Genomic DNA, 27,547 nt, shown 5'->3' with positions numbered 1-27,547 from the left:
GTTGAGCTGATACAGTTGCTGTTTCTCCTCCCACTCCATCAGACTTTCTTCAGTCGCTCTGTGGCACGAGCTAAGCCATCCAGATCTCCTGAGTGCTGTCTGGAAATCACTTCTGATGTTCAAAACTATGATGCGTGAAACTATAAAGGCCTACGAAGTAATTAAGAAGCTTTTTCACTTGTGGAGCTATAAATGCCATGCTTGTGTTTACCCCAGGGGACCAAGTAAACCTGAATGCATCTTGACAAATGCAAGGGTGGAAAGCAATTCAAAGTCATTTGATGAAAAACATCAGGGAAATATAACCAGCCTTCCACTTTTTATTTTGCCTGCTTTATTAGTTTCGTAGCGCTTTTTGAAACTCTATTCTGATGTCCGTCAAAGTGTCTGGGAACTCGGGATGAAAATAAGACAATGAAGCACATTTAATTTACAATAAATTTAGACTTGGCTTTCTTCTAATATCTAAATCTAAGGGATTGAGGCCGCCCAGGTGGGACCGAGAAGCCTATTGATTACACGGCATGGTGGTCTGTATGTGCACAGTTTGTTCTTGCTGTTCCCTCCTTTCATACGCCACCTCTACACCTGCCACCTCATAAATGTCAAACCCAGTCCGTTCGCCTCTAAGACATTCTGCTATTGATTTCTTTCCTTCATTTCTCGACTCAAAAGAGGCTGCCATGACCTTATTCCTTCTTCTATCAATGCAATGCACGTATGCCTCTATAAAACCTCTTTTACAGAGTGGGAATGTTGTCAGATTTTACCAGACGGCTTATGGACTTCCCCTCTTGGCTTTAAACCTGAGTTTACAAGACATACTCCCTCTATTAATGTATTTCATGAAATATTATTAGACTTGAACATGGATGGGATCAAGTCCCTTTCCTGGCAGAGGAAAAAAAGAGGCAATTTTTAAATACAGGAATAGTGTGAAAGGGTAGTGAAGACAACATTTCAAAGAATGCTGAATGTGTTTTTGTACGTATAATTAAATTAAATGGGGCTTAAAACAACACGGGACCTCACTTTAACACTTCATTTTGATTGTCCATATTAGACATTCTATTGATAAGTAATCATTTTATCGATAAGTAATGCTAACTAACTCTCATTAGAGTATTAATAGACTGTCTGCTTACTATCTGCTAATTCTTTATTTTGATGGTCCCCCAACAGACATTCTACCAGAGATGTCTTTCATCTGAGGTCCAAGTCAAGTCTGAAGTCTTTAAGCTAGAGTCTGAGCCAAGTCTGGATTCGTTTGCCATGAGTCCAAGTCCATTACAATCCTTTACAATGTACGAAACAATCGTCATTTTCAATACAATCGCTAAGAGGACACAATATAGCACTAGTCACGGTTTGTTATATACTGTAGCAATTTGTTATACAGTGGCGTTTGAAATTGACAACAGTCATTATCAGAAAATATCAAACCTCTGAATTTTTAAGTCAATAGAAAACTGTAAGCATGCTCATTGTGATTCGTTAAAATATGAGCTTTAAGTAGCAAATGGATTAACCTTTAATCTCTTTCAATCTCTCTCTCTCATGGACGCACATTAAGAGAGAGAAAAGCGGCATATAGCCTACTATGAAAAGATTGATAAAACGTAATGCTATGTTTAAAAGCTAGATTTTTTTTTCTTTCATGTTTTAGCAGGCTGTCAATCCAGAGGAGCCATGCAGCTACACCTATAGCCTAATAGCTATGTATTTTAATGTGACTAACCTTTGTGGATGTGTAGTCTCATAAAATTTGATGTTGTCGTTCCAGTGTCTTTAATTGTTTTCCCACATTCTTTGCATCTTGCCAATCTGATATGTTAATAAACCCAAATGTGAGAACATATGGCACATTGGTTCCCATTATGTTTCATGGGATTCTTATGACATTTCAGAGTTTACACGCAATACACAAATATACATAATCGAATTCCATGACAATGGTCCGATCTACCATGACATTTTGGGAAATATATGTGACACAGACAATATAAAACAATTCAAATAAAACACAAATTCTTTCTTTATGATATCAGTAGTTAAGGATAAAATACTTGAGTTGTTTTTTTTTTTTAAATATTCATGAGTCCTTTTTGTTAAGTCAAGTCTGAAAACATTTTAGGTTGAGTCCAAGTCATGTCTGAAGTCAATTAAAATGCCCATCTCAAATGCCTATCATTCGGAGTCACTGAATCAAGTGCTCATCATTCTACTGACTATAAGTAACTTTGCAAGTACATGTCAACTTATTATACAGTGGGTACGGAAAGTATTCAGACCCCCTTAAATTTTTCACTCTTTGTTATATTGCAGCCATTTGCTAAAATCATTTAAGTTCATTTTTTTCCCTCATTAATGTACACACAGCACCCCATATTGACAGAAAAACACAGAATTGTTGACATTTTTGCAGATTTATTAAAAAAGAAAAACTGAAATATCACATGGTCCTAAGTATTCAGACCCTTTGCTCAGCCCTTTTGATCTAATACAGCCATGAGTCTTTTTGGGAAAGATGCAACAAGTTTTTCACACCTGGATTTGGGGATCCTCTCCTTGCAGATCCTCTCCAGTTCTGTCAGGTTGGATGGTAAATGTTGGTGGACAGCCATTTTTAGGTCTCTCCAGAGACGCTCAATTGAGTTTAAGTCAGGGCTCTGGCTGGGCCATTCAAGAACAGTCACGGAGTTGTTGTGAAGCCACTCCTTCGTTATTTTAGCTGTGTGCTTAGGGTCATTGTCTTGCTGGAAGGTAAACCTTCGGCCCAGTCCTGAGCACTCTGGAAAAGGTTTTCGTCCAGGATATCCCTGTACTTGGCCGCATTCATCTTTCCCTCGATTGCAACCAGTCGTCCTGTCCCTGCAGCTGAAAAACACCCCCACAGCATGATGCTGCCACCACCATGCTTCACTGTTGGGACTGTATTGGACAGGTGATGAGCAGTGCCTGGTTTTCTCCACACATACCGCTTAGAATTAAGGCCAAAAAGTTCTATCTTGGTCTCATCAGACCAGAGAATCTTATTTCTCACCATCTTGGCAAACTCCATGCGGGCTTTCATGTGTCTTGCACTGAGGAGAGGCTTCCGTCGGGCCCCTCTGCCATAAAGCCCCGACTGGTGGAGGGCTGCAGTGATGGTTGACTTTCTACAACTTTCTCCCATCTCCCAACTGCATCTCTGGAGCTCAGCCACAGTGATCTTTGGGTTCTTCTTTACCTTTCTCACCAAGGCTCTTCTCCCCCGATAGCTCAGTTTGGCCGGACGGCCAGCTCTAGGAAGGGTTCTGGTCGTCCCAAACGTCTTCCATTTAAGGATTATGGAGGCCACTGTGCTCTTAGGAACCTTAAGTGCAGCAGAAATTTTTTTGTAACCTTGGCCAGATCTGTGCCTTGCCACAATTCTGTCTCTGAGCTCTTCAGGCAGTTTCTTTGACCTCATGATTCTCATTTGCTCTGACATGCACTGTGAGCTGTAAGGTATTATATAGACAGGTGTGTGGCTTTCCTAATCAAGTCCAAGCAGTATAATCAAACACAGATGGACTCAAATGAAGGTGTAGAACTCATAAATATATATGAGTGTCACAGCAAAGGGTCTGAATACTTAGGACCATGTGATATTTCAGTTTTTCTTTTTTAATAATTCTGCAAAAATGTCAACAATTCTGTGTTTCTGTCAATATGGGGTGCTGTGTGTACATTAATGAGGAAAAAAAAAATGAACTTAAATGATTTTAGCAAATGGCTGCAATATAACAAAGAGTGAAAAATTTAAGGGGGTCTGAATACTTTCCGTACCCACTGTGTACCCATTAACCCTACCCCTACCCCAAAAAGTCTACTAATACTCAACTAATATAAAGTTAGTTTACATGTATGTGCCATGTACTTATAGTCAACTGAATGTCTAAAGGCCAGAACAGACCAAGCCGACGCCAACGAACTAGTGGCGACGAAAGCAGACTGCAGGGTTGGCTCACGTCGGCAGCATCTGTGTCCAAAGTTGCCCTGACACACCAAACCGACGGCCAAGTAGCACATCCGTTCTGCGCCTGCGTGAGATGAAATACCTTTCCGTACCAGCAGGTGGCAGTATCTGAACAGCCAATCAGAATGAACAGATGGCCCGACAGACCGACGAGCTCTGATTTCGAATCGGCCGGAAAAAGCCGACGAGGAGTAACTTCAGCCTACAGTGCGGAACACACTGAGAAAACTTAGTCGGCCGACGAAGAAAAACTGCCCGACGGCCGACCGTCGACTTGATGTATTCCAGCCTTAAAGGGGACCATCAAAATAAAGCCAAATAAATGTAACCAAATAAATACATTTGTAATGTTACAAAATACTTTTTTTCTATTTCAAATAAATGTGGCTCTTTTTAACATTCTATTGCTCACAGAATCCTAAAAACATTTATCTCAATTTCTGCAAAAAATATTAAGCAACACTACTATTTTCATCATTAATTAAAAATATGGATCACCAAATAAGCACATTAAAATGGGGAAAAAAAGATGAAAAAAAAACGTGCAGAAAAATATTTTATTCCATTTTGTGTTGACACATAAAGTGGGAAAAACAGTTTACACGAGGATGTCACAAAAGCTTCTGAGAGCTTACGCTGAATACTATATCATATATCAAAAAAGCACAACCTCTCTTTCTCACCTCTCTAACTGTGTCATCTTGTTCTCTGTCCCTTTTGTATAATTAAAAGAAAATAATGAACACTACATGTTTTGTTTTTTCTACAGTTTTTGCTTACACCATCTGATGTTTCACAATATATAATAATTAACAGAATTTTTCTGGCTAATTTTCAGGATAGCCTGTGAACATTTGTTATATGCATTCTCAAGTGATTTGTATTCAAACTTTTGTTGTGACTTTGTTATTTTATTCACCATTATTCATTCCTCATTAAATAAGCAAATTGTTTATTAAGGCTGATACTAGATCCTTCACCTAAAAACACCCCTAATTTGCAACCATGTGAACAGAAACAGATTTCAACTGCTTGTAATGAGTCAATCAGTCGCCTGACACAATCTTACCATGCCAAATTTATACAGCAATAAGACAAATGATAAGCGTGATGGTGTGGTCAGAAAAGTGCTCCCACAAGCCCAGGTGGTGCCACGCTCCCCAAAATCTGCCAGGATCTGAGATCAATATCCAATCAAACCGTTCAGGCCCTAAAGCAAATGTGCACTCAGGCAGCAATCCTCCCAGCTATGCACACATGCAGCTAAAGTGGGAAACAAATAATAAAAAAAGAATGTGAGACAGGAACACATCAGGCCGAGAACAAAAAGAGCATTAGTTTGGGATATTAATATCCACCTTTTTGTTCAGACAAGCCTGTCCGGTATATTTTAAAATAAGCAAGACTAGGAGGCAGTTGGTACCTGAAACTAAACAAACTCCAGTCTTTCCTTCAGTGCTTATCTTTACACAGCCCGTCACACTGAATAGTGACTGGTAATAGTAATAGATAGAAAGAGGGGAGGCACCTGCAGGACTTGGCTATGATGTGAAAATCATGGACTAGAGGATTAGAAGCGTCAAAAGTTGTTCTCTCCACAGTGTTTTGCAACTAGCATCTGAAATGACACTTGAAGAAAGTGTCACTATTCTGCTTCTTAGGCAACATTAAGTCCCTGACAGCCAATTTGATTCAGAAAGACACTTGGTCCTTAATCCTGAGACTTAACATTTGCCCATCTACATTAGCACAAGCACATAAAATCCTCTGCATGCGATTCAGCAGGCGATTTCAATTATAAAAAGAAAAAAAAGAAAAGAAAAAAGAAACATAGCAACATACCATATAAATTATTGTTTCAATCTCTATTAGGTTGAAACCAACAGTGATAGTCGCTATTGTTGTCATAATATTTGCATACACTTTTTCCTTATATCTATATATTTGCACATTGTATCATAATTAGTCTTCTCTTTCATATATTTATTACTATGGCCATATTTACAGGTCAAAGATGTTGGATTGTGTGTTGACTGTAAAACCAAAAGAAGAAAAAAAAAGTTTTTCTACTGAAAATAAGCTTCCTTTTTTGGACCCCAAGGCCCCCATTTAGTCTAAGACAATATTCAATGGTATTCTGTTTTAATAATAATAAAAAAAGAAACAAAAAATATGTTTCATGTTGTACACTTTATTTTTAGTAATTTTTTTTTAGTGTGCAAACTTAAACTAAAATAGATACAGTAAATGTAATAGATACAGATTGTATTTTGAAGCTACAAATTTATTTATGAAATATCTTTATAAAAAAAAGAAAAAAGACTAGTCTAGAAACACAATGTAGATAAAGCCACATGTCTTATAATGCTCTACTTTAAATCTGAAGATGATTACACTTAAACTCTGAGTTTAATTAAATATTTTTTAAGACCATGTCATGTGAATTTATTCAGAGGAGACTATAAAATGTGCGTCTCCTGCAAACATTCACACCTCTCCAGCCGGGATATGGCTCTAATTATTATTCTTTTGTCTTTATTATATTTACTGATGCCTTTCCATTCACACTGTTTTAATTTCTAATTTCAAACTTCTCACTACACCTTATTTGACTTTGTATCAAATGGCCTTCATAAAACATAATCACTCATGGTATGGCTAAGAATAAGCGCTAGCTAGCATGTTAGCTTAGCACAGCATCAAAACACGACAAGGATTAACAGGTTTAATACAACAACATTCAAGTAATTTAAGACTTATTGGGGACCCACTGGAAGTTTGCCAATGCCACTCATTGAGAACCACTGCACTGAATTAGTTCGATATCATCAGATATTAAGATATTAAGCCGGTTATCTTTATGTTACACACTGACTTGTGTTTCAGACACAACTAGGGAAAGCAAAGTGGATGTCAATCCTTCCTACACTGAACAAACTATGGCTGTATTTCAGTAACTGGCTTCAGAAGATGCTACATTTACCTTATTACTGCCCTGCCATGATAACAAGATTACTCCCTGCTTTAGTTCAAACACATCTAAAAAAGAAAGAAAAAAAAAAAAAAATAACAATGTTATTTACGAACACTATGTTCTAGGAACCCACTGTTCGCCTTCAATTTTTTTCCAAAGTGCTTTTAAAGCCAGTGCTTCTAAAACAATTATCTCATCTGGAAATGTACCAGCAGAAGAGTGAAAGGAAGATAACCAGTCCTGGAGCTCTGGGAGTCCCGGGGCTTTAAAATAGCATCGGCCATCAAAGACAAGGGACAACGAGACAGGGAGATGGGCCGAGATTGGTTTTCTTGTGTCTTGCACGCTCTGTCTGCTTCTATTCCTCACTGGGAGAAGTAACAGAAAGAGTGAGGGACAGATAATCAAGTGCGAGCGTGCAGAGAGCTGGTGGATTGTGGGTAGAGGAAAGAGCAGAAGCTCTTTAATAGATTAGAAGCGCTCGTGTAGCGGAACCCCCACAGGGAGCCCACGGCCAACCCGCCACTCATGTCTGGGGCAGCTCCCTGTCCTTTCACAGGGCCCTGAAACTCCGAGAGTGTCTTCGCCATTTGCATCGCAACCCCCAGGACTATAAACAAGCAAAGAGGCGAGAGTGAATGAGAGAATAAAGGGGGAAAAAATCCATTTGAATGGCACGTAATGATGCAATTTAGCTTTGAAATGATGCAGGCTAGCACACTGAGTTCAAGTGCGCTGATGTGATTTACACTGAATTCATGAAATATATTCAAATGATGTTTGGAGGGTATCGAATCATAAACTCAAGGAGACTCTTCTGGAAAATCCAGCTTAAGTTGGTAGCTGTGTTTTGAAACATGCTAACTGGTTTCTGGCTAATCCAAGCTCCTCATTAGCTGGTTTTTGGAATCAGCTAATGAGGTATGGTAATTATGGTATCCTTGTTGACAACTCAGTGACCAGCTTGTACTGTATCTTCTAACAACCAGCTTGGTTTAGCTGGGTCATTTTTAATTGCAGGGGCAAATGAGGCAGAATGCAATAACGTACATTAATCTAAAAATGCTATCCAGTAAAATGGATAAGCTTAACATTTAGATTTTTAAATAATTGTAATGAAATACTGAATTGCTTATGTCTGGAGGCTATATTTTTTTAATGATAGATTCAAGGCTCAAAATGTTATATATATACACGCAGTATATATTATATAATATAGTTCATTATTAAAATATCTGTCTTGGCGAGTATTCACGCAAACATTATCTGTTATGTCTTATATCAGTAGGTCTTAATATATAGGCTGTCACTTTCATTAATGTTAATCAAACAATTGTTGTATCATGGGGAAAAAAGTTGAATATATATTTTTCCTATAGATATTTGGTTTCGAATTGGTTTGCGCCAAATTTGGTGGTATTACCAGGGATTTTAAGGTATGGTTGCAAGGTGATTTTGTTTTGGAACCTTCAGAAAACTTTAACTCGATTTTTCTCAAAATTGACTTTGTTGACTCTATCAACTTCAAACAGGTGAAGCTTTTGTCCGATTCCAACAAATCATACATTTTGAAGGTTTTTTAATAGAGAATGTAAAAATAACAACAACTAATGCAACAAATTTTTTTGAAAATGTGCTAATTTTGCCAGCACAGGTCACATACAGTATGGGCCCTATAATACACACGGCGCAATGCGACGCAAGGCGCAGCGCAAGTGTGTTTGCTAGTTTGCGTCCGGCACCGTTCGCGTTTTCCCGTTCAGCGCCACGTCCTTAAATTCGTAAATGCATTTGCGCCAGTTAGTGCGCCCATGGGCGTGCTGGTCTAAAAAAGAGGTGTGTTCAGGCGCATTGCCGGCGCATTGCTATTTTAAGGAGCTGAACATAGACTGCGCCATAGACCAACTCAAACCTGGTCTAAAGTCTAAAGTCAATGGCGCAATATTTTTTTGTTAGTGCCCGTTGGTGGAAACTGCGCCTCTGGGCGCGTCCACAGTGCGATTTGACTTTGCTTATTACACACAGGGATGCGCATCACACAAACATGCCAAATATTAAAAACAAAAGGATTACAGTGTAAAAGAATATTATTGTGTAGGCTACATAAATATAAAAATGTAATGATGAATATTAGAATTAGGCTTCCTATTTTCAATTCAGCCTATTACTACTTATAATGATGAACAAAATTGGCTAATTAATTGAACAATCGTGCCAATACACATATATATCAACTGACTCATCGCGCGGAGCTATTTGAAGGCCTGCATTTGCAAGCCCGCTTTAAGTTTGCGCACGAGCAGATCGGTTTCTTCGCTTGAAAAGCTTTCAGCTTTTCTGCCAACAAATTCCGCCATGTAAATAGCAATCCGCCATGGCGCGAGTGCATCTCGCTCTTAAAGGGAATGGGAGATGACACTCTGATTGGTTTGTTGAACTTTACACCCATTACTCATTAAGAGAATAGGGACAACCCATTTCAAAAATGCACCCCGGCATAGCAAAAAGTGTCATTAAAATAGCAAAAGTGGATTCGGACACGCCCTGAGTGCACCTGCACCGTGCGCTTTACACTTTGCTTTAGATCGTTAAAATATGGCCCTAGGTCTGATGGAGTAGATCACGTCCATCAACACTCCCAAAGCTTGCACAGACCTATTCCTCTTCCTGGGTTGACATTTCATTCGGTTACGTTAGGCGATTTTGATTTATATGCTGTTTAATGTTTGATGATTGCGTTATTTTACATGTGCATACGTAATGCTTTCATCCCTTGTTTCTGCTTCTTCTTCGCCAGTGTTTTGATCCAGAGATCCTGTATTCTTACAGAAGAAGGGTTAAACCCCCCCCCTACCATATAACAGTGAAAACATGGAATGCCGGCAAATTCTTCAAAGGCAGGGAAGCGTTGTGTCATAAATGTCACGGTTCACTAATCCGCTGTCTCATACTGTTGTCTGCGTGTAGGTTTTGGGATGTGTCACTTGATTGTTCTGTGTGGGCGTCGCCGCTGATTGCTGATCAGCGGCAGCTGTGGATCATTACACCTGCCTATATTACGCCTTGTCTTTCGTCTAGCTTCCAACCGACCTCCAGATGGGTTACTCCAACCTCTGTCTGTCCCTTCGAGACCCTGGTCCCATATCGCACTAGATTTTGTTACCGCCCTCCCACCCTCCCAAGGGTATACGGTTGTTTTGACCGTGGTGGACCGATTCTCAAAGGCGACCCATTTTATACCCTTAGCCAAAATACCCTCTGCTAAGGAGACAGCGGTTGCGGTCATTGATCACATCTTCCGGTTACATGGCCTCCCGGTGGATGTGGTTTCTGACAGGGGTCCCCAATTTGTATCCAAATTCTGGCAGGAGTTTTGTAAGTTACTGGGGGCGACGGTTAGTCTTTCCTCTGGGTTCCATCCCCAGACCAATGGTCAGACTGAGAGGGCCAACCAAGATTTAGAGCGAATGTTGCAATGTTTGGCGTCCAAGAATCCTTCCTCCTGGAGTCAACAACTCTCTATGATTGAGTACGCTCACAATTCACTGCCAGTGTCTTCTACGGGCCTTTCTCCATTTGAATGTAGTCTAGGTTACCAGCCACCTGTGTTTCCCAGTCTGGAGTCCGAGGTCGCGGTCCCCTCCACTCACGCCTTCGTCCAGAGGTGCCGCCACACTTGGAACAGAGCCCACGAGACTCTGCTGCAAGTGAGGGCGCGTACCAAGGCTAAGACCGACCGCCACTGGTCGAAGCCTCCCGTATACGTCGTGGGTCAAAAGGTGTGGCTTTCTACTAAGAACATTCCGCTCCGCTCCGTTGCCAATAAGCTTGCTCCCAAATTCATTGGCCCGTATACTGTCACTAAAATTATTAGTCCAGTGGCAGTCCGCCTCAAATTGCCTCCGGCGTACAGGAGGATTCATCCCGCCTTTCATGTGTCCAAAATTAAACCTGTTTTCCATTCTCATCTTAATCCGCCTACTCCGGTTCCTCCTCCGCCGCGACTCGTAGACGGGGAACCAACCTATTCGGTTAATCGTATTCTGGACTCTAGGCGGAGGGGACGCGGATTCCAGTACTTGGTGGACTGGGAAGGTTACGGTCCGGAGGAGAGAAGTTGGGTTCCTGCTAGGGACATTCTGGATCACTCCCTTATTGATGATTACAATCAACAGGTAAGGAGTTCTGGGAACAGCGTGAGGCGTTCCTAGGAGGGAGGGTACTGTCACGGTTCACTAATCCGCTGTCTCATACTGTTGTCTGTGTGTAGGTTTTGGGATGTGTCACTTGATTGTTCTGTGTGGGCGTCGCTGCTGATTGCTGATCAGCGGCAGCTGTGGATCATTACACCTGCCTATATTACGCCTTGTCTTTCGTCTCATGTTTGTCGTTTGTTGTAGTCCTGGTGTTGTCCCGTTGTTTCTCGTGTTTCTTGTTCCTGGATTGGATTCTAGTCGCTGTTCCCTGTTCCTGTCTGTCTCGTTGGATTACTCGTTCTGGATTTCATGCACGGATACTCACACGGACACACGGACTCACCATTCAGGACCATCATTCATCACGGACACTTCATCGCCCATCGAAGTCCCTGTGTTACCCCTCTCCTGCTGTCTGTGTTGCTGCTGTGTGTTTGTCATCTACTTACCTGGCGTGAAGCTCTATTAAAGAGATATTAACTTGCATTTGTATCCAGTCTTCTTTTCCGTGACAATAAATGACTGAAAATTCTGTTAATGGAATTTTGGAACCTGAGTAATGGAATAACTTTGAAGATATACAGGCAGAGCATCAGGCAATCATCAAGAGTTAAATGAAGAAAATAACAATAGAACTTTTGGCAATGCACAATTTTCGTCCACAGTCTACAATACAAATGTGCACACAATCACAAATTAAGAATGGCCCAGCTTCTACTGTAAGTGGCTTCGACCAGCTAGAAACCAGCTACTGTGTTCCAAAACACAAGCTTAAGCTTCATATTTCCAGCAGGGAAGAGAGAGGGGGGAAAATTGTATGTTTGGAAAAGTGATACTTTTAAGGTAATACATTTGATTTCAAATGACTCACAGATTTAAAATAGAAGAAATGTAAAGATAGATGGATAGTTCAGTGGTAATTTGCAAATTCTGTATTTGAAAGCGCAGCATGAAGTGAAACGTAAACTAAGCAAACTCTCATACTCTCCATCTCATTCTGAGTGACAGCTAATCCAGCTGTGATTGTGTGGGATGCAGATGCCGCCCGGAACACCTGTGTCATCCCTCATGGGGTATATTTGTGTAAAACAGACGGAAAGGAACTCTCATGTGAAAGAGACAGCTGCAACCTGGGACAAAACCACAGCAGGTGAGAGTGAATAAACAAGAGAGGTGACAAGCAGTATCACTTGCATTCATGCCTATGTACTGTACTGATTTGGCCACAGGTAATCACAGCCGTGTTGCTATTCTGAATTAATATAAGTGTGATATTGCTTTAATACATCAGTTCATATAATATATACTCTAGATATATAGATTAAATGTACTGACAGCCAGTCGGGGAAGAGCATGTATGAACAAAATGACAATATAATGTTACTCTAAATGTCTGCATGTTTGGAATGTCGCTCAGCAAATAAAATTCGAGGACCAGAACTAAATATTGTGTATAGCCACAAAAGTGTTCAATTACTGATTTATCCATTTCTTTCTTTGTCTAAAACTGGAGTTTTACTTCAAAACAAACAATTCAGAGCATAGTTCAGTATTAGTCCATAATATGGCAGTCAGCATGGGATTGATCGACAGATAATGAGGCATTGTAGGATTGAAAAGCTGGTCTGCAGCAGGGAGCAGGGGTCATCCTGTGAGAGCTCTGTGAGGGAGACATTGGCACTGGGAAACCCTAATGGCACAGACATCATGCCATTATGCTACAAATTACCTGCCGGCATTAGTGTCACCCTCAGCCCAATCATTTTCTAGCCAAGATCAATCCGAGCTGGGGTCTAGCCGGCCCTCCTCGGGGGCCTGTCCTGGCAATTAGCTATTGATTTTTTTAGCCTTTTATTTTCTGAGGCCGACGCTCCGCCAGCCCCATGCCACTTTCTCAGAGCTGCCACATCAGGCCGGAGGCTGCGACACAGCTGAGATGGCGAACGGTCCTGTCAGAAGGTGAGAATATACAGGCAGAGCAGCAGGTAGTCACCAACCTCTGCCACAGAACTGGACATCACTGATTACACTGTGCTGAATGGGTCAGTGGTGTTGACAGACCACCTGAGCTATGGCACAACCCACACAATTATACCTCAGTGCTAGTTGTATCTTTAAGCCATCCATCCATCCATCTTAGCTGATAAGGCTACATTATTTATGTGTTAAAAAAAAAAAAAAGAGAGTCAATTTTTTTTCCTCCTGTAGTAATCAACAAAATGCCAACTATGCTGTGGATACATCTCAACTTGTATTGAACCTGGAACACTCCTTTGAGCTGCTGAAAATCAACGGTGCAATGAAGAACCCAAGAAGCCTTTTATACTTCAAAAATATAAAAACCAAAGAGCAGACAAGAGGAAAGGCAACTGAGAAATGAAGATATTTTCCCCAACAAAAATAGCCTGTAGAAACAGAGAGAGAGGGAAACAAAAGAGAGAAAGAGAGAGAGTGAATAAAGGCCTGCCAGAAGTCTAACTGTTTGCTCAGTTATCACCACACACAGAAATGTCAGAGTGCTGCTGTGTTTCCCCCTATAGGCAACTGTCCTCCCAATTCAGAACAAAATAAACATTTCAAACAACACACGCAAAAGTGTAAGAAGGGAGGTGGGGAGGAGCCTGCGGAGAAAGAGAGAAAGAATGATACGTTCAAGCCATATGTTCATTACTACCGCCATCAGCATTGGACCAATTTACTTTCCTAATGGCAATCCTGGTCATTTTGACAACATTTATACAACAAACACATACAAACAGGTGGGAGTATCAGATTGGGACTCTAATCCTGTGTTCACACCAAACGCGAATAGAGCGTCTGGCGCGAATGATTTCAATGTTAAGTCAATGTAAAGAGCGTTTACGCGCGTCTGGAGGTCTCGCGGCGCGAATGAGGCGTTTAGCGCGGCGCGGAAGACGCGAATTCGCCTCATTCGCGCGTCTAGTTCGCGCGAATGACGCGAATTGAGCGTTTCGCGCGTTACGCGCGAATGGTGCTTTTTGTGCATTAGCGTTTGACGCGAATTCGCGTCTGACGCCCGAGTTGAAAAATTTGAACTTTGGCGTAAATTCGCGCCGCGTTAACCAATCAGGAGCCTGCTTGCTGCTGTGGTGGCAGGCCCGCTCGGAGTCACTCATTCAAAATGGAGGAACGACTGATATTATCAGTGAGCAGTCACCCAGAGATTTATGACACAAGTTCATACTTCAGACAGGAATAAAAAGGAGCTCGCTTGGAAGAGTGTCGGTGAGGAGATTGGGCTACCTGGTAAGTTGTAAATACACATTTCACTTTTAAATCACGTACACGTTTATCGACCCGCGGCCTTCCCGCGACGCTGACTCCTACGCCGCTGTTCTGCTCTCCAGAGCAAATACAAAGTGGTAGCTCTCTCGATGAACGCACGTTCAACATCAGCCATCTTGCAAACAGACAATCGCCTAGCACTTGCCCCTCCCACTCGCCTCGGACGCGCGTCAATTTCGCTTCAAACTCTTGTTTTTTACGCGCGTCTATTTCGCTCTAGACGCGCGAATGCATTCAAAATGTTCAAGCGGCAAACTAGACGCGGTAGACGCGAATTTGACGCTCTATTCGCGTTTGGTGTGAACGCAGCATAAAACTGATCGAATGTCTGTATGAGATTGCAGAAGTCAAGCCCCTTTACTATTCTTGTGTCAACCACAGTAAATGTAACAACAGTAAAAGTAATTGGAGTAAATATAAAAGATGATTCGATTTCGGTACAATAGGAAAAATGGTCACACTTTAGTTTTAGGGTCCAATTCTCACTTTAACTAACTATTAAAGGTGCAGTAGAATATCATATTAAATACTGGATGGCTTGTGTTGATAAATGGCATGCAATTCATTTTAAAACTTGAGAAAATGCTGTATTACTGTTACTAAAAATAAAGCTGCATCTGATTATGCTATGTTAGCTACTTGACAAAATAGGGTTTTTCTCTGAGGCATGGTAAAGCATGGCACTCGCAAAAAATCAAGAAAATTTGATTTAAACAGTAAGACTAAACGTGTTGAGCTATATAATAATAATTACTTCTGTCTATAAACGTAACCAAACAGTTGTTCCCTTGTCTATTAAAACGTGTAATATATTAAAGTGTCTTTGGTGTTTCCATGGTTTCTACAAAATAAAACCGGAAACCGAGGCAGACCGAGGGTTAACTTGGTTATGTCGCAATTGTCCTGGAGCCTTGGTTAAAATTGCAATTTTTTCACGATTTACAAATGAAGAGTTTGGTTCCAAAACGCAATAACTCCATTTTGATTAATTTGAGTAAAAAGGTGTTTTCTTTACCGAGAAAGTGGCGAGATGAAAACCACTATTTTCTGTTTCAACTTTCACATAGCATCTTTTGGTTATAAAAACATTTAAAAAAAATCAAATCTACATCTTGATTTTAAAAAGTTTATAAAAAAACATATTTTTTTCCCAAAATGCAATAAATCCATGACACTTTTTTTTTTTCAAAATGCAATTAATCCATCAACATAAAAGTTATTTTTCAAATGAAAAATACACAACAAAGTAAGCTGATTCACATATATGACAGAGTCTAAACTTTGCCAATATTTATCTCATATACAGGCATTTTACAAAAAATACATTCAGACATCGCTCCCAAAATGAATTCTTGTTAATGTTATAAATTATTTGTCATTACCGATTAAAGAGAACTGTTTGTCGCGTTTTGGAAAGAAAATTGAGAAAACATGACAGAATAACATGACAGATATCGCATTTTGCGCAAAATTAAAATAAATAAATGACTTTTCAATACCGACCAGATACAATACTGATTTTGGCGGAAACTTTTTTGAAAATGGCATTTATCGCGTTTTGGAACCAAACTCTTCAAATAGTTTGAAACATTTGGGATATTGTAAGTGAACAAAATATATAACACTGGCCTAGTGGTTTTTGGATATTTTACTGCAAAAATCTTACGTATTGCACCTTTAACTTCTGCCTCAATATTGCTTATTAGTTAGTAAGGTTGTTAGGTTTAGGTATTGGGTAGGATTAAGAGTTGTAGAATATGGTCATGCAGAATAAAACATTAATATGTGCTTTATAAGTTCTAATAAACAGCCAATATCCTCTTAATAAGGTAATCAGCAACTAATTACTAGTGAGAATTGGACCCTAAACTAAAGTGTTACCGGAAAAAGCAACAAATCCACAATGCTAGGTTTATTTTCATTTATTTTGAACAGAGAGTATAGTGCAAATTACAGTTTGTTCCATTTAGCAGTATTTAGTCCCCCCCTGAGGTAGTTGGTACAGTACAGCCTCCTTCAGTGTATTAAGCACTAAGCAGTAAACAGAATGCACTCGTGCATAGGTCATTTTTTTTTTTTTTTTTTTTACAGGGCTTTGGGATTTCGTGACAATCAGCTACAAAACTGAAAAGCATCTCATGTTATAAAAGTACAAAATAAACAGAATAATGAAAAATAAAACCTGCGCATTTGGAGTGTTACAATTTGCTCCACCTAAACTATATTTAAACATTCATAGCTTAAGACCAACCTTCAATCCAATACTTAATTTTCCGCGTTCCGCTCCTTTTCGCACACAGCTGAGATCACAAGCCTTTCAAAGTATTCTCCTTTGTCCGTGAGCACAAAAAGATGGATTTGACTTGTTTTCAAGCGGTTATTCACACATGCGCTGTCATTCTTCTGCTCTTTTTATTGTTATGGCGGTTAGCAAACAGAGTAGTCGTGTTTCCATTACCATTTTAATTGCGCAAATTGAAATTGAGAATTGAAAATATGCCCAATGGAAACACATCAATTTTGCACAAACTCCCACATATCACAAAAAAAGTTTTTACGCTCACATGAGGTGGTTTTTCAGGCAATTTGAAAAAGGAAAATTTTGCAAAACTGCAATGGAAACAGTTTTTTCGTATTTACAGGTCACCTGCCGTATGTAAAAATCGTTCATTCTTTAAAGAGGGCGCGGTATGTTTGGACATAAGATGCGAGTTCTTCATTAAACTCATAAAAGACAAAAGTATTATGGGACTACTGGATTCAAAACAACAAAGAAATGCCGCAATTTTAATTAATCAGGACCTTGAAGCAGATAGAAGAAACACCCAGAAACACCTCATACATGGCTGCTCCTACGTATAAGGGGCATTCTTTGCCTCTAATACTTAACATGCCTACATCTTCTTTGATTAAAAATAATTGCTAGTGCAGTGGCTGGTATATACGTAAACCTACCAACATCCGTGGCCATGATTTTTAGAATGACTTATCGCTAGAGGAAAAAAAGACGTTTTAGTCGCATAACACCGTAAACACCATCATTTCGCAATAGTTTTTTATCGATATTTAGAAAGTATCGCTTTTTAAAATAAGTTTTGCGCATATATGTGATAGAAACGTGGCTAGTGTTGCATTACTCCATGCGGCCCCTTCTGGATAGGAGTGTTGATCGTATATGACTGACTGTATTCGTCGTCTAATTGCATGAACCGAACTGTGACGTCCGTACACACTCTTGTTCATGACTTCACTTGGATGATGTCACCAATCGCTCTTGTTTTTCAAAACCTCCCTTCCAACTATCTATCATTTAGAGCCCACTGTTCATGATCCAAACATTTCCCAATGAATAAAGTCTTGCCCTAAATTTTGCTCTCCTTAAATGTCATTTCACTCAGTAGTTCATCTTGACTTGGCACTTCATGAGACTGCCAGAAGTAAACACGTGTACACACATGCATATAGTCCCACAGCCTTATGACTTGTTGAAAAGGCAGCGTGCAGAAACCTTCACTAATCAGGCACCGTGCTGAGCCCTTTAATTTCTAACCTGTGCCAGCAGTCATGCTGATTAAAGCAGGCGGGGGGTAAGGGCAAAATATCTTAAACCCAAGACCCGAGTGGGAGGCCCGTGACTGTTGGTTCCAGTGCTGATTAATGTAGGCTTCTTTAAAATGCTCTCAATTCCCATTTTTCATTTCCTCTCCAGACACACACTGGCATACTCTTTTGCTTAACAGGGCCTTTGAAAAGAGGTGTTAAAAAGCAATACAGATTCATCCTTCCTTTGCCATGCGCTCAGGAGACATAGCGGAGGAGGCACGCTGTGCACATCTGCACCAGTACATACACAAGCCTAAAGAGGAGAGAGGAAGTCACTGAAGAAAAATCCCGGCCCCTGCAGCGCACACCTGCACCCACAATGCACTGTACACATGCTCCCTGAGTAGAGCAGTGACAATGGCAATCTGAACAGGAACTCTGCACCTCTGAACAATTGGTCAGGACAAGATGCTATGAAAATTATAAAAGCAACTCATTTGATTAATATGAAAGATGATGAAACTGTAAAAAGCATCTCTTTTATTGGTGAATGGTTTGAGGCTTTTCAAATGATCAACTTGAAATTTATTCCATAGAAAAATGGTTTTAATTGAGAGGCAATAGACATTAAAATAGATCTACTCTCCATACATCATGCATCTTCCCCATTAAGGTATCTTAAAAGATGAGAGACATGGCAATGAAAATGTAGCATGGAATAAGAGCCAAAATATAAATTCATTTAAAAGAAGCACTCAGTCCTGATGGAAAGGAAGAGTATTTATAAAAGACAAGTTTTTTTTGTTTTTTTTTAAGCTCTCTTTGCAACTAAGCTCTCTTCAGTTCTTTTGTTTTCACACAATAAAAATACATATACACAATAATATATATATATATATATTATGTATAAATTAATATACACTCACTGGCCACTTTATTAGGTACACCTTGCTAGTACTGAATTGAACCCCCTTTTGCCTTCAGGACTGCCTTAATTCTTCATGGTTCCTGCAGATTTGTCGGCTGCACATGATGCGAATCTCTCGTACCACCACATCCCAAAAGTGCTCTTTTGGATTGAGATCTAGTGACTGTGGAGGCCATTTGAGTTTAATGAACTCATCAAGAAATCAGTTTGAGATGATTTGAGCTTTGTGACATGGTGTGTTATCCTGCTGGAAGTAGCTATCAGAAGAAGGGTACACTGTGGTCATAAAGGGACGGACTCGGTTAGCAACAATAATCAGGTAGCCTGCTGTGTTTAAAGCATAGACTATAAAAAAAATATGGCCGACGCACCTCCACTCTCTTCCACTGTAGAAAAAGGAAGCTGCCAATGTCCCAATTAGACATGTGCCGATATTTGGTAATACGATATATCACGATAATAAATATGCACAATATTGTTATCGTGGGTGCTTCAAAATACCATTAATTATTAATTATTTTAAAATAATTAAAATTATTCATATTTTTATAATACATTTTAAGAATACTTTTCCCATCAACCATATAAAAATGTACAACACTGCTGTATGCTGCGTCAAAAGGACACACACACCCAGATGTAAACAAGTCCAACGTGCATGAGAAGCACATGGTGGATCGAGTGAAGAAGACACAGTAAATTAAAGTGCACGTTCACTTTCTGACAGCAGAGGGCGCTGATGGAACAGCAGAAATGCAGTGGTTACCCCAGAAACCCCATAAACAAAAGTCTGTGTAGCAGTGAACTCAGGACCAGATTCCGCACAGTAGTAAGCATGAGGTGGAGCTGCGTGCTATCAAGGCCCCGCCCACACTCCCGCAGAGTTGTTTAGTACAGTTTACTGCATAACAACTCATTATGTCGTGTGAAAAAAACAGTTAATAGTCTTATTGTTTTCATGGAAATGAAGAAATACAAAGTTCTGGCATGAAACTCTAGATGGCGCAGGCTAATAGGTCCTTTAACACACCTGCTAATTATCACATCAATATCTATAGGCCACAGATGATTGGTTCCTGCTGTATTAGTAGCCAATGAGCTGCGCGCTTAATCTTTAAATACATGAGTTAGCATTGCTTAGTAGCGCAGCGTGCTTCAGAAACCCTCCACCTTCCCCAGCTCCACCTGTATAGATCTGCTTCGGTTATTCATGTACGCTATATTGTACAGCAGCAGCATGTTTTACTTGCTCACAGCAGCGGGTCGTGTATGTATTGGCAGTAGCAAGTCCAGGACTTGCTCTGCAGCAGAAGCAGCAATAATCAACAGCAGCAGCAGCAATTAAGCAGCAACAGCGTAGCAGATCTATTCCGTCAAGACCAAACATATCTACACATCCATTACCATACCAAACACACCGAGAGTTGTCATAACAGATATTAAAGTTAAAGCTCCAATCTCTTCCAAAAAATCCTGGAAAAAGCCTCTTGATGCCTCTGTTGATAACGCTTTGGCTTCACTTTTCAGGACTTGTGCATAATGCTTGGTTTAAACAATGCTCAGTTGGTACTAAAAGGCCCAAAGTGTGCCAAGAATATACCCATTACACCATTACACTACCAGCCTGAAATTCAAATTCAAATGCCAAATTCAGACTCTACTATCTAAATGTCGAGACTCATTAGACCAAGCACCATTTTTCCCAATTTTCTATTGTCCAATTTTGGTGAGCCAGTGCGAACTGTAGCCTGTTTCCTGTTCTTAGCTGACAGGAGTGACATCCGGTGTGGTCTTCTGCTGCTGTAGCCCATCTGCTTAAAGGTTCCACATGTTGTGCATTCAGAGATGCTCTTCTGCAGAACACGGTTATAACAAGCGGTTATTTGAGTTTAATTGCCTTTATATCAGCTCGAACCAGTCTGACCATTCTCCTCTGACCTCTGGCATCAAAAAGGCATTTCTACCCATAAAACTGCCACTCACTGGATATTTTCTCTTTTAAGGGCCATTTTCTGTAAACCCTAGTGATGGTTGTTCCCGCCCTGCGTTCCAATGTCCATACTATCCATCCTAAATAGTATGTGAGATTAAAATAAGTGTGTACCAAAGCATAGTATGTTGAAAAGAGTATGCCAAAAGTTCCCGGATGGTCTACTATTTCCGGTACATTTTCAAAGTGTGGATCCGTGCACACTATAGAGGCTAATATTGCCCACAACCCATTGCGCATTGGACGAGGATTCAGTTCAGAACTACAAACACGACAACGTGCTGTATTTCTCTCCGATACGGTAGGAAATTAACTAAATGAAATGTGGAGGATGTAAGATGATTGACAGGCCAGTTTACGGTGACAGGATGCGACAGAGAGAAAAGACGCGATTGTATGATGTGTTAGTATGTCCCAAAGCTTGTCTTCTCTTTTACTACACACTCAAAAGTACTTTTTGTTCACAGAAAGAGTACATACTTTTAGGGCGTAGTATAAGTAGGCGAATTGGAACGCAGCACCTTTCTTCCCCAGAGTTGCTGCCATGTGATTGGCTAATTAGATATTTGTGTTAATGAGCAGTTGAACAGGTGTTTCTAATAGTGGCCGGTGAGTGAAAATACTATAAAATATGCATTTATAATCAATAAATTATTTTTTATAAAATCTAAATGTTTTATAAACATGTTTCCCCCAAAATAATATATAATAAAATAACATACAATTAAATAAAAATGATTTACTTATTTATTATATTTTTTATTAGTATTATTATACAAGATAAAACATAGCTTTTCTATATACATAGAAACACTTTCTGAGTGAACAGTGCTTGGCTTGTGGGTGTTTATGTTCTCCCTGGTTGTATGAAAGACTTGGTTTAATTTCATTAAGTCTTTCAGCCAAATTTCATTCCTCTTTTGGCGATTAGATAAACCCACTTTGCTTAACTAAGTTACAGCAACTCTGGAAGCGGGCGGAACGTTTCCCACTGTTAGGGACTCTCATCTCCTTCCGCCCTAACTCACTCCTGACAGAGCGCGCATTACCATTCATCGTGCTAAATGTATCTACAAGCAGGCACATTGTATTCGCCTACTCTACCTGGATCAGTTCATCCTGCCCTTATCACTGATGTTTGAGGCTGACGTATGTTTGTTTATGTTTTAATGAAAGCAGCGCAGCCCACTCTTCACAGAGAAAAGAATTTGATATGATCTCTCCCATCCTATTATGCTTGCCATGCTCACTGAGGTAGAGTTCACATGCTCGACAGAGTGTTTAATTGTTTGTTGTCTGCATTTTTGGTGAGTGTGTGGGTTATGAAGGTTCACAAAATACCTCCTTTTTAACACACTAAAACCATGTTCCTTGTGTTTTGGGGTTTCCATGGTGACAGGCCACAAAAACTGAGTAAGTATAAAAAAGAAAGAGGCAAAGTGCAGTGATGGAATTGCTGAAGAATTGTGGGAAAAATGATGGAAGGATTGTGAAATGGAAGTGCAGTACTGGGACCTCTGAGGACGGAGTTGTGTCTCAATGAATTTATTATTTCTGGAGGGCAAGGGACTGAAGAAAGTGTCATGCAGTTTGTAAATGGTCCAATTCTTTTATGATTTATCAGACACATCATGAAAACAATGTAGCATTCTCTGGTGGCGAGATAAACGCAGGCTGCCATTTGTGAGGGATGTTCACGATTAACTCTACGAAGCTATCTCAGCGGTGCACCGTGTGAACATACACGCTTGGAGATAATGTGTTTGTTCATTAGGGATGACTTGAAAAGTGTCCTTTTTTTTAAATAAAACATGTAGTCTTTGCTTTATAGCTATGCAGAAAGAAAACAAAAGAGATCATGTGCAACCCTTTGCAAATACTTTAGACACTATGATGTAAAATACATTATTTCTGTAATATTCTTGTTTCAGTATGATGATGAAATCTGTAAGACTAAATAGCTTTTTGAAAAAAGATTTTTACTTTTTCTGAAGAAAACCGAGTGATGTTCGCCAATGCAAAACTAGCTGCATTATTCAAGAATTTTGCTATGGTGTTTTGGGTGGTTTCTAGGCTTTAGCTTACAGGCTGCTAGGTGGTTGCTAACTGATCGAAGTCAAAATTAATGAATATTATATATATATATATATATATATATATATATATATATATATATATATATATATATATATATATATATATATATATATATATATATATATATATACAGTCCAAAAGTTTGGAACCATTAAGATTTTTAATGTTTTTAAAAGAAGTTTTGTCTGCTCACCAAGGCTACATTTATTTAATTAAAAATACAGTAAAAAACAGTAATATTGTGAAATATTATTACAATTTAAAATAACTGTGTACTATTTAAATATATTTGACAAAGTAATTTATTCCTGTGATGCAAAGCTGAATTTTCAGCATCGTTACTCCAGTCTTCAGTGTCACATGATCCTTCAGAAATCATTCTAATATGCTGATTTGCTGCTAAATAAACATTTATGATTATTTTCAATGTTGAAAACAGTTGTGTACTTTTTTTTTCAGGATTCCTTGATGAATAGAAAGTTCAAAAGAACAGCATTTATCTGAAATACAAAGCTTCTGTAGCATTATACACTACCGTTCAAAAGTTTGGGGTCAGTAAGAATTTTTTTTTTTTTTTTTTTGAAAAGAAATTAAAGAAATGAATACTTTTATTCAGCAAGGATGCATTAAATCAATCAAAAGTGGCAGTAAAGACATTTATAATGTTACAAAAGATTAGATTTCAGATAAACACTGTTCTTTTCTATTCATCAAATAATCCTGAAAAAAATATTGTACACAAATATTTTGTACAATTGTACACATTAAATGTTTCTTGAGCAGCAGATCAGCATATTAGAATGATTTCTGAAGGATCATGTGACACTGAAGACTGCTGAAAATTCAGCTTTGCCATCACAGAAATAAATTACTTTGTGAAATATATTCAAATAGAAAACAGTTATTTTAAATTGTAATAATATTTCACAATATTACTGTTTTTACTGTATTTTTAATTAAATAAATGTAGCCTTGGTGAGCAGATGAAACTTCTTTTAAAAACATAAAAAAAATCTTAGTGGTTCCAAACTTTTGGACTGTACTGTATATATATATATATATTGTATATATATATATACTGTATATTTTATATATATATATATATATATATATATATATATATATATATATATTGTATATATATATATACTGTATATTTTATATATATATATATATATATATTTGATATATTTCTTTATACTTCTATATTATTTTAATATGTTTTAATATACTTTTTTCCGTGCCACAATTCGAAATAGATTTTTTTGTAACATTGTAAAAGACTTTACTGTAACTTTTTGATCAATTTAATGCATACTTGCTGAATAAAGCCCTGAGTATACTTTGTATTTTTTTTTTTTTTTTTTTTTTTTACACGTACACTAGCGTATGTGCACAGTTGAACGAACAGCCAAAGTATACGTCGGTTGACTCGTAAGCATACGCAGGCATTCGACACATGCGCAGTCTCTCACCACAAGTTACAACCCATGTAAATATATTTGTTTTTTTTCATGCTAGAGTTGTACAAGTGAGGGTACGTTCTAAACTCTTTGCACAACCTGCCGTTTATATAGGCCTCCATTGTCTGTAGCTTGCATGTGTTCCAGTCTGTTCTGTTTATGCAGTTTTTCTTTGACTACTTTGTGAATCTACGTCGCTAGGGCACAGTTGCCACTTTGTGGATAAAATAATTAGTGCAAAAAAAAAAATTATATGCGCATGTAGTAAACAGCACATTCTAGGGCCCAGTTTATGGCCGGGCCCCTCTCTGTCCGTAACAGCGGACAAAGGTTTGCTACATTTTGATTGGATCTTGGTGGCCTAACGCAAACAAACTGTCCAACACCATCAGATAAAGATGTAAGGACAACATCCAGACCTCTCTAAGAGGGCAAGAGGAAGACCTCTTGTACCAAGCCTGGAAAGGACAGGACTTCTCATTGGTCCACAGGCAGTTTCTGCCCTTCACCCATCTAGAGACTACTTCCTAAGGTTGGCCACAGACCCGCCATAAAAATTCCTCGGGACCTTAGCTGAAATGGGTGAAACAAAGAGATCACAAAGATCCATCCAAATTCATTCAAAACTATGTTTGAAAACCTTAGAACTGATGCAAACTACACATCCATTTCATACTTATTCACAGAAATAAGTATTCTCAGTGTCAGCTATTTGTAGTGCAACCTCTGTCGCAAATTCAGCTGTTAATGTACAATTGAATGACAGTTCAATCTTTTTCCATCATGTTTAGTCTCTATTTGTTTAGAATATTGCCAAAGGTATTCTGGTGGTGGTTTGGGAAGTGAGAAATGCATTGGTAAATTTTAAAGACACTGTAAAGACTTCCAACCTTGTGCTTTATGCAAATTAGTTTCACAGGGGAGAGAAGGGTGGGCCACACTTTGTGTGTCCCCTCTGATGCCAGCAGCCAATCACCGCACTCGAATGGAGAAGCGCCAAATTGCAATCTCCTCCTCATCAGAAAGGGATAAAGGTACCCTTTCAACAGACACTTATTGTTCTGAGTCTCCCATCGGGTGAGACACAACAGATACACGGTTCTGGGTCTCAACTCTGTATGGAGTGAGACATTAACAGATATTGTTCTGAGTCTGCCCGTCAACGGGGAAAGACATAACAGATATACCGTTCTGAGTCCCGGCTGGCGAAGCTGAGACACAACAGATACATCTTTCTGAGTCTGTCCTGCACGGGGATAGATATTAACAGATACAAGACCATTCTGAGCCTCTGGTCCATCCAGAGAGACAACAACAGATCCCATGATCTGAGTCTATAGCTTGTGAGGCAGCAACACAGACGACTACGTTCTAAGCCTCCAGCTTTTGAGGAAAGAGACATTAACAAATACTACGTTCAGAGTTTCCATCCAGCGAGACAGTAACGACATATGCAACAAGGTTAAGCTCAGGAGAGCAAACCTTCAATCCAAGGTACCTTCGTCTGCGTGTTCCAGATATTTAAGGACCTTCTGCACCTACACCAGGGCCTCATCTATGTGTTCCAGATTTTAGGACCCTTCGGTGCTCCAGGAGATCAGCATCCCACAGAGCTTCGTGTTCAAGACTGTTGAAACAGATTCTGGCTCCTCTCCCCACTGCATTGTCACCCAGCACAACCAGTGGAAGACGTCACCGTCATCGGATTCAACCATGTGGAACGTAAATATCACTTAACCAATCCTCTTTCAAGAGACCTTGGCATTGTATCAGTATATAATTTCCTAATTCCCATTAGATGTAATATAGCTGATGTTAGTTAATAACAAATAATCTTTCGTTTATTTGTTTGGTGCATAATAAGGTTCTCCACCTTATTATTTTCAGAGAAACAGTTTATCTTCCCATAAGATAACGTAACTCTTCCATAGCCACACCCAACTTAATCACTTGTATTCTATGTATCTTTTGCACTTTATTCCTTTATCATTCATGGTATTCATTTAGTATTTGTGTTAGTTATTCTTGTTTATCTTTTTGTTAATAAAATGTATTTTATTACACTTGTGTCTTCCTTGTGCTGATAATACAGAACAGGTTCTACAAGTTAGCAATCTCACTAATCTTTCAGATAAATCAGCTGACCACTTTACGTTAACTCTAAATGAATGAAAGCCCCTGTTGGGAGTGTTCTCATACTGCCAAGGTAAAAGACCTTGACTGGTGCCCTGAATAAGGGAAAAAGGGGGAAGTGGTCATTTGATGTACTCATAACCACAACTTAAGAGACGTGTGATCCAAAAATCACAACGTCAGCGGTGATGTGAGTACCAATCCCTATTTTACTTCACGTCCTTGGATGGACAAAGTAAAAATCACTACACGCATGTGCGACCTGTGCATACAAAATCTGCTGGTGCACGTACTCTTCTGGTGATGAAATTCACGCCACGCGCACTGTACACCTCGCGTATGCATAAAAACTGAAATATACTTTGGGCTTTAAAAAGTATTATTTTATGTACTTTCTCTGCACTCTCTCTCTCTTACACACACACATTAGGTTTTGCTGTCTTTGTGGGGACTCTCCACAGACATTTATGCTGTACAAACCTACCCATCACAGAAAACTTTCTGAATTTTTACATTTTCAAATGAGCAACATTTTTGTACGTTTATGCATCCATTTCCCTTGTGGGGACCACTGGCTGGTACTCACAATTAAACCTGCACATATCTTTGTTGCAAATGAAACCTTGTTGAAAACCACTGACTTTGATATTGCTCAGGTCTCTATACTTCAATAAGTTTAGTTCTGCCAGATGAAAATCATAAGTTCAAAAATATAGTCAAGTAACAGCACACGCTATTTAACAAGCATAAAGGCGGAATGAGTTTCTACAAGCCATTAACCTTTAGTATTCACCTTAATAATGAAGATGCAAACACAACTAATGAAAAACAACAAGTTATAGTCCTTATCTTGCACTGGCAGTGGTCCATCAAACTGAACCAAAGTTTTCTCTCCAACCACAATTATCAAAGATATT

At 39.2% G+C, this 27,547-nt stretch overlaps 1 protein-coding gene across 2 annotated transcripts in view; it reads right to left on the bottom strand.

Moving 5' to 3' along the window:
- Positions 1 to 27,547, bottom strand: part of cdh13 (cadherin 13, H-cadherin (heart)) — a 419,907-nt gene that overhangs the window by 161,255 nt on the left and 231,105 nt on the right. The window lies entirely within an intron of this gene.

Source organism: Chanodichthys erythropterus, chromosome 7 (assembly GCF_024489055.1).
Source record: "Chanodichthys erythropterus isolate Z2021 chromosome 7, ASM2448905v1, whole genome shotgun sequence".
NCBI classification, from domain to species: Eukaryota; Metazoa; Chordata; class Actinopteri; order Cypriniformes; family Xenocyprididae; genus Chanodichthys; species Chanodichthys erythropterus.
Note: the sequence above shows the minus strand (reverse complement) of the source record. Positions and strands in the feature narration are given on the sequence as shown.